Genomic DNA, 17,473 nt, shown 5'->3' with positions numbered 1-17,473 from the left:
GCAACACTCAAGGTTGAGTGTTTTTTAAACCTCCTCCAATTCCTCAGTACTTCTTTGTATCCCAGGATTTTCAACTTTGGGCAACAAGTTCTGCTTCAGACTTCATTAATTTCCTTCAATTGCATTTTTTTACAGCTTTTATCTTCATGGACTCAAAACCACTACTTCTGTAAATCTGTCAGTGATGTTCAGTAGCCGGACTGGCTGTAGCGGACACTGGCGTTTTCCCAGTCAGTCGGAAGGATGGGGGCCAGTTTTCGAGCAGTGGGGGTTGGCTTTGTTACTTGGGGCAATATCGACCCCCTGTAACAAAAGCAGCCGGAAGCTGCGCTTCTCGCTAGCAGCCCCCCTCAATCTCCCCCGGGCCTAGCCTGCTGAATTGCCAGGGCTAGTTTGTGTGTCCAGTCTGGCCCTGGTGATGTTACTCTGACCCAGTCTCCACTCTTGCATTCTGCCCCCTTCACTCCATGCTTATCTTCATACGAAAACGAAAAAAGGAGACATTTAAGGTGAACAAATGTAGAGTTTTCTAGAAAGCAGACATTTGAGGTGAGCACATTTACAGTGTCGCTAGTGTGGCGGGTGCTCTATACAGGAGCTGCACTCTGCCTAAACCTGGGTACTACCCAGAGTTCTCTGCTTCTTTTTTTGCATAATTTAAGCGTCACTCTATGCCTGAAAGGGTATTGTTTTGACCTATACTGGGTGCTCCCTTGTGTCTGGACAAAGCTAAACCACTCTGAAAATCTAAAATAATAGTGAAACATGTGTCAGGGGTTGCTTTCATTAATTTTAGGTTGGCTTGGTTGGTATTTTACCATCTCAATACTGTGCCTGGAGTGGTAAAAGGGGTAAATATCGGTTACCATGCACGCGATACAACGTATGCCATTACAACGCCGTCATTACAACGACCGCGTTGTTACATAGCATACCATTACAACGCAGGTCAGAACAACAACTTGCTGTAGGGGGCAGAAGGTGTTGGATTTAAAATCCAAAACCTTCCCTACTGTTGCATAGACTGGAGTTGGAATAGTAAATTATACTATTTCAAAATCGAGCGCCCCCCCCACTGCAAGTCGTTGTTCCAACTTGCGTTATAATGGTATGCGATGTAACAACGTGGTCGTTGCGATGACCGCGTTGTAAACACATATGATGTAACGTGGCCTATTCGATAAAAGGCTTTTGTCATTTTAAGGCTCAGCAAGGATGGTACTGTGCTAATCCTACGCTTAAAAACTATGCTGTAGAAATGGCGAAATACTTTGTCCCTTTCTATCTCGGCGTGGATGGCACTGTGCCAATCCTTTGCTTAAAGATTTTGATAGAAAATAAGACATTTGAGGTGAATACATTTAGAGTGTTGAGGGTGCTCTATACAGGAGCTGCTCTTCACTTAAACTTGAGAACTACCCAGAGTTCTCTGCTTCTTTATTATGCATATAAGGATATATAACAATTAAAAAATAATTTTTACTACCCCGTAACACTACCCTTTCCTGAACCCTAAAAACCATTACCCCATTCTGAACCATAAATACCCTTACTAACCCATAACGTTACCCTTTGCTGAACCCTAAAATCCCCTTACTACCCCTTGACGCTACCCATTCCTGAAACCTATAAACCCATACTACCCCTTAAATGCTGCACTTATCTTAATCTAAAACTCCCTTACTACCACTTGAAGCTACCCTTTCCTAAACTCTAAAAACTTCTTACTACACTTTAGTGCTACTCTTCCCTGAACCCTAAGATCCCCTTACTAGCCCTTAATGTCAGCCTTCGCTGAATCCTAAAAACTCCTTAAAACGCCTTAATGCTTCCTATCTCTAAATCCTAGAAACCCACACTACCTCAACAATACACATTGCTCAGCTCTGAAAGCCCTTTACTGACCCTTAATGCAGCCCTCCCCTGAACTCTAAATTCCTCACTATCACTTAATGCTATTCTTCCATGAACCCTAAACAATCATTACCACCCCTTAATGCTACTCATCCGTAAACCCTAAAAACTCTTTCTACACATTAATGCTACCTGACAGTAAAACCTAAATACTCCTTACTACCTCTTAACGCTACCCATCACTGAACTCTAAAAACCCTTTACTATCCCTTAACACCCTTACCCGAAGCCCAGAATCCCTCTCTATCCCTTAACACTATCCTTCCCTGGATCCTAAAAACCCTTACTACCCCTCAATTCTGCCATACCTAAACCCTAAAAACCCCATACTAGTCATTTACCTCTACCCAAAAACCCTTACTACCCCTCAATTCTGCCATACCTAAACCCTAAAAACCCCATACTAGTCATTTACCTCTACCCATCCCTGAACCCTAAAAAAAAACCTTACTACCCCTTAATGCTACCAGTCCCTGACTCTAAAAACTCCTTAGTGCACCTTGAGGCTAATGTTCCCTGTACCCTCAAAAACTCCTTGACACTCATTAATGCTACTCTTCCCTGAGTCCTAAAAACTCTTACTACCCCTTAACGCTACCCATCCTTGAACCCTCAAAAAGCCCCTATTACCTCTTAACACTACTCTGAACCCTAAAAAACCTGTAATGCTACCCTGAACATACAAATGTTGTTCTTTAATGCTACTATTCGCTTGAACCCTAAAAACCCATTGCCTTAAACCCCTAAAAATGTGTTGTAATTAAGTCATGCATGGTGTTGAAGGCGTTGTAGCGTTGTATTGCCCCCGCAACTAGTGACAATCTTCTGGGTGCCGCAATCTCCAAACCCCTCTTCTCCAAAAGTAACTCTGGAACCTGAACAGATGACAAAGGAGGTAACTATGGTAAACTTTAGAATGTCACTGACCACACACAGACACACTTGAAGCAGTCTCAAAACTCTTCAATCTGTACATTCATCATGGGCTGACAGTCAATTTCTCTAACACTTATATTCATCACACCCTATTCTGCCTCAAATTGCTTAGGTGTAACCACTCTCACCTCTGCACAACCTGCCCATACTTGTTCTCAACTCATCCTTAACCCTTTAGTATCTCTTTCCTTCCTACCTCAATACTTCCTGGTCCAGCCATCCTACCCCTACTTTCTCTGTTACCTCTCCAAATGCTGTGTCCATTCTATACTCTTTTTCTTACTGTTCTTTGTAAGTGCATATTCAAGAACTCTTGATCTCCATTTCACAGACGTCTATCCTTTTCGATCGATAACCTGGACAAGCAACCTGCCACCATCCTCCCAAGCCCGGTAAGTATTCTAGCCGAAAAGGGAATTCTCTTTTCTTTCATCCATCTTGATCCTTGGAGATGTGCAGATTATACTTTAACATGCATGTAAATATGTGGACCAGTGCTTTGTGGGCTATTCTTCCATCACAGGATAAATTGCCTGAATACACCTTGAAGCTTTCTAGTGCCCAGCAACACAAAAGGACCACTGAGTACTTATCCTCTCCATCCTGTACAGCTCTTGAAGCAAATGCTCCCACCTTTTTGACATCAAATTCTTGGGATGATTCCAAAGTCTCTGACGTAGTCTACATTTTCACTTTTTCTCCTTATTCTTGGTGGCAGGTGTGGTTTTCATTATTCCTTCTACTATAGCCAATTCATCAATGATACCATCATTTGAGATGGTGCCGCCAAGATATGTTACTTATCCTACACTTATCTGGTATTTTCCCCTTTTTACTGTCAATACACTATCCTGCAGTTTTTGCAATAACACACATAGAACCTGCATCTAGAATGTCACAGTGGAAGAACATTACGTTACTGGCCCTTTCAAAGTTTGCATAACACACTGGAATGCTCCCACAACAGAGGCTACTTCAAATGACCTTTTTTAAACTTACAGGCTCTTGAATTTGTCTAAGCTTACAGGCTCTTGAATGTGTCACAGTGACAGTAAGGTGCTTGCAATCCCCATGAAACATTACTTAATGGTAAGTAGAAGAAAATCTATTCACTTTAAACCTCTGTATCTGCTAGCACCTGCCAAGCCTCACATTTATTTGTGAAGGAGTATCTGTACACCTAGATGTTCTTGGTAAAATCCATAATGGGCAGTCACCCCTGTGCCTTGACTGTGAGGACTGTTAGCGTGAGCCACTCAGCAGCTGCAGCCTCCAAACCCCTTTAGTTTGCACTCTCACAAACACGGGCAATTGGTTGCTGTCAGGATCCGACACCACCTGCCCTGCTGGCAGTCAATAGCATCAGACAAGTGGGTATTTCTGACTTTTCAGCAGGGTTATTCCATCCCTTTCGAGGAAACCCCGCTGCCCATGCCACCATCCTCAGACTAGCTGACGGAGGACCACCTCTCTCTGCTCTGTCGGGAAATGTAGGCTGTTTTGGTAAAAGGAACCATTAGGAAGGTTCCAGAATCATTTGTAGGTCATGATTGCTATTCCCGCTACATTCTGGTGCCCACGACGGACGGAGGCATCTGCCCTCTTTTAGACCCGTGCCCTCTCAGCTTATTCGTGAATAAGGAGAAAATTCGGGATGCACATGTTTGCTCAGATCCTGTCAGCCGAATACTGGATGGTAACACTGGACTTGCAAGACACCTACTTTCACATATCCGTCCTCCCAATCCACAGGTGTTACCTGCAGTTCATGGTGGGCCACAAGCACTTTCATTTCACTGTGCTCCATTTTGGCCTCACCAGCACCCGTCAGCTGTTCACAAAGGTGATAGCGGTAGTTGCAGCACATCTGCAGAGGTGAGGGGTTGTAGTCATTCCCTATCTCGACCACTGGATTCTGAAGGCAAGTTCGCCCCAGGCAGTCATTTCTCCCCACCAACCTAGAGCAGATCTCCTACATTCCCCGAGGTTCACGATCCACGTTGCAAAGTCATACCTGAATCCCTTTCAGATGCTCCCTTTCATGTGAGTGGTTCTGGACACTGTGCAATTTTGGGCCTATCCTCCGGAGTAGTGAGTCTAGAATAGTTCAGCTATGATTAAGAGGTTTCAGCCTGTATCCTGGATTTCGGTGAGACTGACTGAAGCTGCTAGCCCAGATAGCCTCCTCCATCCTGCTATCAAAACATGCCTGCTGGCATATGTAGGCTCTACAGTGGGGCCTGATGTAGGAAGCTGGCTCTGTATATACCATACCAAAGTAAGGTATAGTGTGCACAGAGTCCAGGGGATCACCAGGATTATACCAGAGGCTAAATGAGATAATCACCAACAACTCTCTTTGTGGTAGTGTGGTTGAGCAGTTAGAGTTATCAGGAGGGTGTGTTAAGCATTTATTGTATTCATTCAATCAAGGATTGATGACACACATTCAGAACCAGAGTCCAAACCAATTTGGTAAGTATAAAAAGGTATACATATGTTTTATTTCTAGAACCAAGCAGAACTTGGTACAGGTAAGTAGAATATACTTTAAAATGCAAAACTTTACAAGGAAATGCAGTAGCGGATCAAATTGCAATTGTTACAGATTTGTATTTGCTTTTAAAACAGTTCAAAACACATAGAAATGGCTGGGGCTACTTTTAGAGTACTTTTCAGTTACTTTGAGTATTGGACGTGACACGCCTAGATATCACACACTGGAGTTTACCACTGACAGGTAAGTACTTTGGGTTTAAAGCAAATACAAAAGTTCAGCTCAACACTTAGAACATTTTTAGGAACGCAAATCACAACATTGGTTCCTAAGGGAAAAAAAAGGTTATCAGTTTGGAGTAAGCAAACAACCTGTAAGAATAGTTTTTTGGGTTTAGAACCAAGGTTCCCCAAGGTTTAGGTAGGCACTCAAATTGCACCACCAGCGGGACTGGGGCTGCCGGGTGCAGAGCCTAATGTTAGCCAATGAGCTAAGGGGACCTTCTGTCAGGGATGGCTTACGAGCAGGCCACTTGGATATGGGAGAAAAGCTCCTGGGTTTAAGATCAGCACTGCAGGGTCCAACAATGAGCACAGGAGCTGCACCAACAGCGGCACAGAGGCAGCTAGATGCAGAGTGCCAAGAAGACGTTGATGACCCTGTGGTTTTCAATGAAGATCTCTGGTTCAAAGAAAATTCTGTAGGCTTAGGCAGGGAGGCTTCCTGAAGGCAACCATCAGCAGGAGAGGGAATTTGGGTTTTTGGGGGATGCCTAGACACTGTAGATTGGGCCACCCAAGGCTGTGGGGCATCAGGTGCAGGGGTATCTTTTGGCATGGGATCTTCTTACGGGTCGGTGAGACCCTTCAGGTTGAGGCTGCAGACGTCGGCTTGAAGCTTGAAGTAGGTCTTGGATCACCAGATCCCTGGTCAGGATCACTGGGGAGACCTCATGGTGTTAGACCACTCGAACTCGGGCTGTGGGTGCCTGGTGTAGGGAGGTGCAGAACCGCAGCTCGATCTGGATCTGTGTTTTGTGCTGGAGTCTTTGTTGAGCAAATCCGGTGCTCACAGGAGACAGAGGGCCCGATGTAGGTAAATATGAAATACCGATTCCTAAATACCGAATTTTACCCATTCGGTATTTAGGAATCGGTATTTCATATGTAGCTAAAAATTCGGTAAAAAATACTGAATCAGTAAAATTCGTTATTACCGAATCGGTAATACCGATTCGGTAATAAGGAATCACCTTCATATTGATTCCTATGGGCCTGGAGGCCCAGAGGAATGAATGGGACGCCATTCACTATTACCGATTCAGTAAATACCGAATCAGTAATAGGGGGAGCATATTCAAGGGTGGCAGGGTGTCACATTGACACCCTGTTGCACCCCTGTTTCATGCATGTGTGCACATGTGGCGCACATACATGCCCTAAGGGCATGTATGTCTGCCACATGGCACTGAGAAAAAAGCAAAAAATTGCTCTATTTAAGGTATTCGGTATTTACCACCAACTTGCAGTTGGTGGTAAATAATGAATCCTGATAGCAAAAATGCACTCACTTGAGTGCCACCTACATAGCTTTTAAGGATTCGGTAATTTACTGATTCCTTAAAATAAGGATTCGGTATTTTACCGATTCCTTAAAATAAGGAATCGGTAAACTACTGAATCCTTAAAACCGGTCTCCTACATTAGAAAATGCTAAATACGGGTCGGTAATGGCATAGTTACCGATTTACGGCTGTTACCGACCGATATTTGGCTACCTACATATGGCCCAGAGTCTTTAAGTTGGGTGCAGAGCAGGTCCTCCAGGTTTTGGGAGCCTGGTGGCTGCTGGACATGCCAGGGTTTCTTCTGTAGGCAGGTCGGACGTGAGACAGGCAGGTAGGGCTGGCACCATAGCAGTTGGTGTGCTCTTCCTCCAGGGTAAGTCCTGCTCTTTGGTCCTTCTTCTTTCTTCCTCGAATCTTAGGAGGCAAGGTTCAAGGTTGCCCCTAAATACTACATTTAGGGACGTTTACAGGGTTGAACTAGTGGGGTTCAATGGGTCCCTTCCGTGGGGTGTGTACACCTCCTATTATCACACCCTCCAGTGAGAGGGGGCATGATCCTCTCCCTAATTGGCTGGGTCCCCTCATCTTCAAGATGGAGGGGGCTGAGATGTGTGCTTCTCCTTGCTTCCCCCACCTGAGGGGTGGTGTTAGAAATGGGATTTCCGGTTGGCTAAGGCTTGCACCAAAGCCAGATAGAAACCACCACTCTAGTCAGGGCAAGGAAGTTACACGCCAAAGAAAACCCCTGCTCATCCTCTAGGTAACGTGACGGGAGCGGTAAGGCTTATCCCGGAGGCAATGTAGGTTAAGTGTTTGCGCATGCACCCAGCAACAACAGCCAAGGCCACCACAAAGGAAACTCCACACAAGGTTATGTATAAAAATAGCCTTTGTATTATAGCAAACACATTAGATAAAAACACACACTTTACAATGTGCCAACAGGCACGGGCAGAATTTACAGGGGATATATGTACAGGACAGGGCCACATGGACCACTGTCAGGAATAAGCACTTTTAGAACTAGAATACTTGTTGGAATAGCGCTTAGAACATAGAACAATAATAACTGTATTATAAAATTTCATTTCATTTCATAAATCTTTATTTCGGTAAAATTTTTCACCATAAAAGACATTTATAACATTCATAAAATTAATAAAAAAGTAAGGATATATGCTTTATAAAATCATCCATTGTCAATAAAAACAGAGTTTCTTGGCACAGTATTATAAAATAGAAAGTAGAGCACACAACCAGTAATCATTGGTAACAGGTAAGTACCACCTACGCAACCCTAACCACCTTAGGAAAATATCACGCAGGGAACCAGGGCCTCACTAGCAACACCTGTACTAGGAGGAACAACCACCTAAGCATCACAATACATTTAGGGGTATAGGCATAAAAGCATAACACATGATGCATAGAAACACATTCAGAGGTGCAGGTAAGAACAATTGCGCAGAAATCACATTAGGCCACCCATGTGACTGTCCCCAGGAAAACCAGCCTCTCTGGGGCTGAAACGCCCTGTGTCCACCAAAGTCCGGGCAGGCTGCGCAGGCAGCAAAGCAAGAATGCAGGGGCTCAATAGAGCAGCTGCCCACTAACTGCTGGGCAGCTGTAGCAACACTGGGGCCAACACGTTGGAGCCTCGTGTCCTTACACAAATGACTGGGCCCTCAGGAGCCTCTTGTGGGCTCTGAATACGAAAATGCGGCCTTGGAGCCTCGTGGGCTCTAAAGAATTGTGCCCAGTGTGGGGGGAGCGCCCGCTGCCTGCCGGGGCCGCTCTACCACCCACAATGCCCCCAAATCTTTGGAGTCCCTCTCGGGGGACTCGAAATGAAGAAATACCACCAAGAGCCTCTGTGGCTCTAAAGAATAGGAGGCCAGACGTTGGAGCACCTCCTCTGGGGGCTCGTAATCGCTAAAATGCCCCCGGAGCCTCGATCAGCTCAAAATACACAAAATTCCCCTTGAGCCCCTCAGGCTCGAAATGCAGACTGCCTGCTGCCCTGGGGGAGCGGAGACACCGTTGGAGTAGCCCGCTGCCTCTCGGGCCGCTCAAGGACTATGCCTGGGCCCCCACAGGGTCTCCACGAACAACGGTGCCCCAAAACTGCCAGCAAGCAACACTGGGGTGGCTGGCACCGGCAATTTACCCAGACGCCTCCCCCTCCTCCCAAACAAACACCATGAGCCCTCACTCATCCAGTCATTTCGGCGGAGCCTCTGTCTCTTTGACGGCGGGGGGTCGGACAGGGAGCGTGCACCGCTCCGACTTCTCTGGTGAGGCCGGCTTTCCTTCTTCCTGATTGCGAGGCAGGAGCGCGAGGTGGGCTCCTGTCTGCTTCTGGCTGTCCCGTAGTCCCGTCCCCGGCCTACCTGACTTCCTGGTTGCGAGCCGGGAGTTGGCGTGATTATCCCAGACAGTATCCGGGGTAGGCTCCCGGATAGAATACAGGACACAACGGCCCTGGCGGGGTGGGCACCTGCCAGGGGCAATAGAAGGCAGGAACACAGCAATAGGCGGCGTGGGCAGCCGACAAAGTGAAAATAAAGCGCTCTGAGCGCTAGGGGGCAAATCCAGCGCTCCCAGGCACTGTAGGGCTCCAGAAAGTTTCAAAGTAAAGTGCTCTCATGCGCTAATGTTCCCACAGGATAGCCAAACAGTCATCCAGGATGTGGGGGGGCAAGGCTGGGCTCAGGGGCCAGCTCACAGGGTCCTCCTAGGCAGGGAGGCAATCCCCAGTGGCGGCCCTCCTGGCGCCCAGCAGCAGCCGGCCCCCCTCCAAATTAGGATCAGCAAGAGAACAAGATTCATTGGGACACAGCCCCTTTTTATATACAAAACATCCTTTGTTGTAAGAGGTGCAGGCAAGAAGCGAACCAGATACAGCTGGTTCCTGAGCACTTTGTTTTGCTCAGCCTCTCTGCCTATTCACAGGATGGGTAGGGTCATCAGTCGCACCACAGGGGGCGGAGCCAGCATTGTGTGGGGAAAGCCCAGCCCTATTCAGGTCCCAGGTGCACTCCTCCACAGCCATCAACATGCAGATCTTACATTCACCACCGGCACACCAGCCAGCTACAGCCAATCACAAGCCAGCACATTCACTGCACAGGCACACCAACTTCTAGAAGTGGCACTTCCACACTAGACACAATCATGCTCCACACATCATCGCGCAGCATTTAATCACACGAGTCCGCACATACCAAACTCGAGCTTGCACTCCCCACGCATCAGGAACTAACATGGACACATACATTCCCCATGCATTCCTATGGGAGGGCAGGCCAACCTCACTACATGCATGCGCTTTACCCTGGGACACAGTGGTAAAGTGCGCAGAAACCAAAAATCACTACCACCAATTCACCTTAATAAGCAAAAAGTTCAGCGGTGAACCTGCCAGAAGGGCCAAGTCCAACAGGTGGGGTTGGCGAAGGTGGGCACACCTCTCCTCCTAACTTGGTTTTCCTGCTGATTCTCCCACCCAAAGTCAGATCCAGTGGGAGCCAGTTGCTGGGGGCAGCAAAGGGCAGGACAGCTTATAAAGGTGGTAGGCATTTGAAGCTTCCCCTTCGCGGACCCAGCCCATCCTGGGGGAGGAGGCATTACACCTCTGCCCAGGATGGGCTTTGTTTCTGGACCCAGAGAGCGGAGGCCCTCTACCCAGGGGTCCAGAAACCTGACTGGTGGTGGAAAGTGACATTCAGGAACCACACCAGTGCTAGTTGTTTTCCAGGGGGCATCTCAAAGATGCCATCTGGGTACCTTTTAAATTAAATTCCACACTGGCATCAGTATGGGTTTAATGTGCTGAGAAGTTTGCAACCAAACTTCCCAGGTTTCAGTAAAACCATTATGGAGCTGTGGAGTTATTGCGTTACTGCATTTATAATGTCTAAGAATTGACCTAGACACTATAGGGTCACAGTGCTCATACAACTGTGCTCTCACCTGGGGACTAGTGCACCCTGCTAGAGGGGTGACTTACCTAGACCCCAGGAAGTGGATTGCAGGCATGGCACACAGAGATGTGTGCCATGTGGACTATTCACTTTTCTCTGCACCATATCACACAGCCTGAAATGGCAGTGTGTGGGTGTGATATTACATCGTCTATAAGGGTGACACAATAGGTGCTGCAGCTCTTAGAGGGGCATACCCATGGCCAGAGATGTACCAATTGTGGATACAAGGGTACAGGTTTTGGAAAGAACACAGGCCCTGGAACCTGATCTTCAGGGACAAGAGCACATCAAGTCAAGGTAAATCAAATGTCAGGCAAAAAGTGGGGGGTAACCATGAAAAAAGGGTCACTTTCCTACACCTGAAGTCCTAGTGTACACAGCATCAGGGTAATCCCTCCAACCTGGTCCAGATATCAGAGGGAACTGCAAATGACCTTCAGTGGTGGCTGACGAAACATGATTGTGTCAGCAGCAGACCCCTGTCCCTTTCCCACCCAGAACTGACTGTGCTGACAGATGCATCACTCCTGGGGTGTGGTGGCCATCAGGGAGAGTTGGATATCAGTCGAATTTGGTCTCCGGTCGAGTTTCAGCTCCCCATCAACCTGTTGGAGGTGAGAGCTATTTCCCTGGCATTGAAAGCCTTTCTTCTTTTCATCAAGGGAAAGCTGGTTCAGGTGTTCACGGACAACACCCCCTTGTGGTATTGCATAAACTGGCCAGGGTGGGGTCGTAGACCCTGTGACAACAGGCCGTACCTCTCTGGTCATGGCTGGCACATTAAGACATATTCCCGGTGGTTCAACATCTGGCGGGTTCTCTGAAAGCCAGATCGGAAAAACTCAGCCATCTATGCCTGGTGGATTATGAATGGCACCTTCATCCGGAGGTGGAGCAAGGTTGTTAGATATATTTGCAACTCCTGAGTGTGTGCAATTTCAGCACTTCTGCACACTGGAGTTCCAAGGCGACTCTTGCCAGGCGAGGCATTTTGTGTCAAGTGGAGCCCAGGCCTTTTGCCCGCCCTTCCACCGACACTGTCCATGCCCTGACTTCTTAAGAAGATGTCTGGGGCACAGTGTCAGAGCTGATTTGCATATCGCCATTGTCTAACCCAGGGTGGTGTGGAGTGCAAACAAACGATGGATTTGGGCCCAGATCTTTGGACTGGGGTGAATGTGTGACATTGATCCACATTCTGTCCATCACCTGTTTTGTTTGCAATTGCCGCCATAAGTGCGCTGGGGATGCTCAGACGTGGGTCCCAGGCACTCCACACCACTGGAGTCAAGCTAGCCGGGCTGATGAGAGGTGTTACCTCGAAACCGGTCCGGTCCTCGGATGCTTGATTCCGTTCTGGGAAGGACATGGCTTTTGTAGTTCGGACTGGACTGTTCCCATGGGGCACAGGGTCAGAGCTGATTTGCATATCGCCATTGTCTAACCCAGGGTGGTGTGGAGTGCAAAAAAATGATGGATTTGGGCCCAGATCTTGGGACTGGGGTGAATGTGTGACATTGATCCACATTCTGTCCATCACCTGTTTTGTTTGCAATTGCCGCCATAAGTGTGCTGGGGATGCTCAGACGTGGGTCCCAGGCACTCCACACCACTGGAGTCAAGCTAGCCGGGCTGATGAGAGGTGTTACCTCGAAACCGGTCCGGTCCTCGGATGCTTGATTCCGTTCTGGGAAGGACATGGCTTTTGTAGTTCGGACTGGACTGTTCCCATGGGGCACAGGGTCAGAGCTGATTTGCATATCGCCATTGTCTAACCCAGGGTGGTGTGGAGTGCAAAAAAACGATGGATTTGGGCCCAGATCTTTGGACTGGGGTGAATGTGTGACATTGATCCACATTCTGTCCATCACCTGTTTTTTTTGCAATTGCCGCCATAAGTGCGCTGGGGATGCTCAGACGTGGGTCCCAGGCACTCCACACCACTGGAGTCAAGCTAGCCGGGCTGATGAGAGGTGTTACCTCGAAACCGGTCCGGTCCTCGGATGCTTGATTCCGTTCTGAAAAGGACATGGCTTTTGTAGTTCGGACTGGACTGTTCCCATGGGGCACAGGGTCAGAGCTGATTTGCATATCGCCATTGTCTAACCCAGGGTGGTGCGGAGTGCAAAAAAACAATGGATTTGGGCCCAGATCTTTGGACTGGGGTGAATGTGTGACATTGATCCACATTCTGTCCATCACCTGTTTTGTTTGCAATTGCTGCCATAAGTGCGCTGGGGATGCTCAGACGTTGGTCCCAGGCACTCCACACCACTGGAGTCAAGCTAGCCGGGCTGATGAGAGGTGTTACCTCGAAACCGGTCCGGTCCTCGGATGCTTGATTCCGTTCTGGGAAGGACATGGCTTTTGTAGTTCGGACTGGACTGTTCCCATGGGGCACAGGGTCAGAGCTGATTTGCATATCGCCATTGTCTAACCCAGGGTGGTGTGGAGTGGAGTCCAAAAAAACGATGGATTTGGGCCCAGATCTTTGGACTGGGGTGAATGTGTGACATTGATCCACATTCTGTCCATCACCCGTTTTGTTTGCAATTGCCGCCATAAGTGCGCTGGGGATGCTCAGACGTGGGTCCCAGGCACTCCACACCACTGGAGTCAAGCTAGCCAGGCTGATGAGAGGTGTTACCTCGAAACCGGTCCGGTCCTCGGATGCTTGATTCCGTTCTGGGAAGGACATGGCTTTTGTAGTTCGGACTGGACTGTTCCCATGGGGCACAGGGTCAGAGCTGATTTGCATATCGCCATTGTCTAACCCAGGGTGGTGTGGAGTGCAAAAAAACGATGGATTTGGGCCCAGATCTTTGGACTGGGGTGAATGTGTGACATTTATCCACATTCTGTCCATCACCTGTTTTGTTTGCAATTGCCGCCATAAGTGCGCTGGGGATGCTCAGACGTGGGTCCCAGGCACTCCACACCACTGGAGTCAAGCTAGCCGGGCTGATGAGGTGTTACCTCGAAACCAGTCCGGTCCTCGGATGCTTGATTCCGTTCTGTGAAGGACATGGCTTTTGTAGTTCGGCCTGGACTGTTCCCATGGGGCACAGGGTCAGAGCTGATTTGCATATCGCCATTGTCTAACCCAGGGTGGTGTGGAGTGCAAAAAAACAATGGATTTGGGACCAGATCTTTGGACTGGGGTGAATGTGTGACATTGATCCACATTCTGTCCATCACCTGTTTTGTTTGCAATCTTCTCAGCAGAGCATCGGCTGGCTGTTACCCCAGAAACATTGGTCCTTCGACCATAGAACAGTTGGGTCACAGTGATGGTCATTGTGCCCTGTTGAGGGTGGGGTGACTGTGGTATGTTGTGCTATGACAGAATGAGAAAATGGCTCCTGCTCTGCAAACATCACTGTTGTGAAGGGAGTCTCCATGAGGACAATTGCCTTCGCAGCAGAGAGATCTCCATCAGGCTGACAGAGTTTCATAGTTATGACAGAGGGTCTTCATGACCTCCACCAACCTCGGGGAGTGTTGGCAGGAGGCCCACTAACGGTTAAATAAAGTTCTGACTGTTTAAAAAGGAGCTAAAGGAAAATGTTAACATAGCCTACTTTAAAGGGGACTCTATGGATTTCAGGACAGAGATACAGGGAAATATTACATACGAACAATAGTTACTTACCTGTAATCGGTGGTTCTCCAGTATTGGTGTCTTTCATATATTCACATGCCTGAATAATTCCCGGCCGTCGGAGTGGGAGTCCCACAGTACATAAAAAAGCAATAAACATGCACATAACAACTGGTAACCTAAAACCAGGAAGTAAAAAAGCCATAAACTTACCAGGAAAACAACTCCCACATCTATGACTGTCCCAGTCATTATGTATACTCCAAACTGCAGCCAATCAGGCGACAGCACCCCCCAGAATGTTCTCCTCAGAGGCTCAGGCTCTCAGATTTTCTCGCCCAAGAGTGAACCAAGAGATAGAGCAGAAACCAGCCTCTGAGGGGAGGTGAGCGGGTTGCATGCGAATCTATGAAAGACACCAATACTGGAGAACCACAGATTACAGGTAAGTAACTATTGTTCTTCTCCAGTATTGGGGTGTCTTTCATAGATTCACATGCCTGAATCAGAGTAGATAGCAGTACCCAAATAATGCTTGGAAGACGCTATTTGTAACATAAACATATGTACAGAAACATTATGCAATAACATACTAAGAAACGGAGGCCCTCCTTAAAAAATGGCATAAGGTACTTTTAAATCTTATCGGAAGAATCAACCTTATTAAAATGAACATTCTGCCAAAATGTTTATACTTATTTAGATGTATACCGTTGAAAATAAACATTCTTTTTCAGAAAATTAGATGGCATAGTGGGCAGCTTCATTTGGGGTTATAAAAAGAACCGAAGAGCACTTTCCTCTCTAAAACTCCCATTCATAAAAGGAGGGCTTAATTTCCCAGATTTCCGATTATATTATTTTGCATCATTTTTGGGGCGTCTACAGAGTTTGTTTAACTCCAGCAACCCATATTTTTTCCATCAGTTTATGTTGGGGCCAGATTGCTTGCAGTTTTTGGCTAGAAGTAATGATCCAAACTACTTCAAAAGAGTGAGGTTCAAGACCGCAAATGACATGATTAACATCTGGAGGATACTTATGAATCAGAATAAGCTATCATTTTATCATCCTCTTTTAAGTCTATGGAACAATCCAGGCTTACCTAGCATTTTTTTCGATTCTGGGTGTAAAATATGGGCGAGTCAAGGTATATTGAAACTTGGGGATCTTTACGGCTCCTCAGGTTTTTTGGAGTTTGAAACATTAAGGTTATTATATAAACTACCAGACCACACTTATTTTAAATATGTACAAATTCGTGACTTTCTCGTAAGAAAATTAAAACTGAAAGAGATTTTGGATTTGGATTTCTGGCAATGCTTGTACAAGGGAGAAGAAAACCAAAAAGTAACTATTAGTGAGGGATATAAGTGCCTTACTGAAAATAAACAAGATGAGTGTCCAAAAATAGCAGAGAAATGGGCCTTATGCTTTCCCATGGGTATCACCTGGAATGAAATATCATCCTCTTTAAAGAAAATTGATACGTTAGTCCACTCTTCAAGTTTAAAACTGCAAGCATATAAAACAATATGTAAACTTTATCACACTCCACTACAAATAAGCAAATGGTCCCCGAATAATGCCTTTAACGATCGAACCAAATGCCCAAAATGCCAACTACAGGCTGCTGATCTAGAACACATGTTGGTCCTTTGTCCTGCGCTAGTTCCGTTCTGGGACAGTATAGGAAAGATACTGAGATTGGAATTGTTAATTGATGCACCTTTAACATCTGAAATGATTCTGTTAGGTATACAGCCCAATCCTACACCCTTTCAAGATCTAAATTTTATAGTGCTGACATGTGCAAGGCTAGTCCTGGCTTGAGGTTGGATAGCTGATCAAGCACCTAATGCGAATGAATGGTGGTGTTTGGATAAAGAGATACATCATATGGAGTTATCTCTAGCTAGAAAAAGAGGAGTGAAAGCAATGATTAATGTAAAGAGAATATGGGGAGGCATGCTTTATACATCCGAAATTAACAAACTTGATTTGTAGCTGTGTTTAAACTCTAATTTAGACAAGATTGTATTTATTTGTGTAAATCCTTCCAGTATTGTAGTTATTTGCCCGTCTGAGTACTGTTTATTATTTACAAGTTTTGGTAAACTGCTTGTTGTAATATTTTTTTTTTAAGACATTGGAAGTTATGTACAACAACATTTTGAATATTCTGTTTAAATCTGCCTGTGATACCCACAAATAAAAAGGTTTAAAAAAAACATACTAAAAATGCTATTATTATGTATAATATATATATATGTTTGCAAATATAGTGCAATGTTATATATATATGTATATATATAGGCTCCCAGTCTCTTTCCAACATGTGGTAAATCCAGCCGCCAAGAAAGAAGAAAGCACTCACGAGGGGGAGGTTTCCAGCATTTTATTGAAACCTTCAAGCACCATATATATAAAATACGCATGACAGTAAGGATCTGAGAAGCGGTACAGAGGAGGAGGGAAGAACAGAGGCTAACCTTATTTAAAAAGATTGCGAAGAATCGTTTGTTCCACTGACGTATCTGCATTACTGGCAGCCTCCAAACAGTAGCGCTTGGTAAATGTGTGTCTGCTGGACCAATTCGCCGCTCTGCAGATCTGTTGAAGAGGCACACAAGCAAAGAGAGCAGTAGAGGAGGAGACTGCTCTTGTAGAATTTGCTCTTGGAGTTGTTTGCAAAGGTCTTCTTGCTTGTTGATGGCAGAAGAAAATAGCGGCAGAAATCCAACGAGCTATGGTCTGTTTGGATACTGAGTGTCCTTGCCGTATTCTTCTGTAGGCAACAAGCGATTGGTCAGTTTCAAGAATCATAGAAGTCCATTGTAAATAGAATTTGAGACATCTCCTGATGTGCAGGGTATGCAAATTCCTCTCCATAGGAGATTGCGGATTTGGAAAGAAAGTCTTTAAAATGACTGGCTCTTTGAGATGGAAGTCCGAAGGTACTTTTGGCATAA

This window comes from Lissotriton vulgaris, chromosome 11 (genome assembly GCF_964263255.1).
Source record: "Lissotriton vulgaris chromosome 11, aLisVul1.2, whole genome shotgun sequence".
NCBI lineage: Eukaryota > Metazoa > Chordata > Amphibia > Caudata > Salamandridae > Lissotriton > Lissotriton vulgaris.
Note: the sequence above shows the minus strand (reverse complement) of the source record.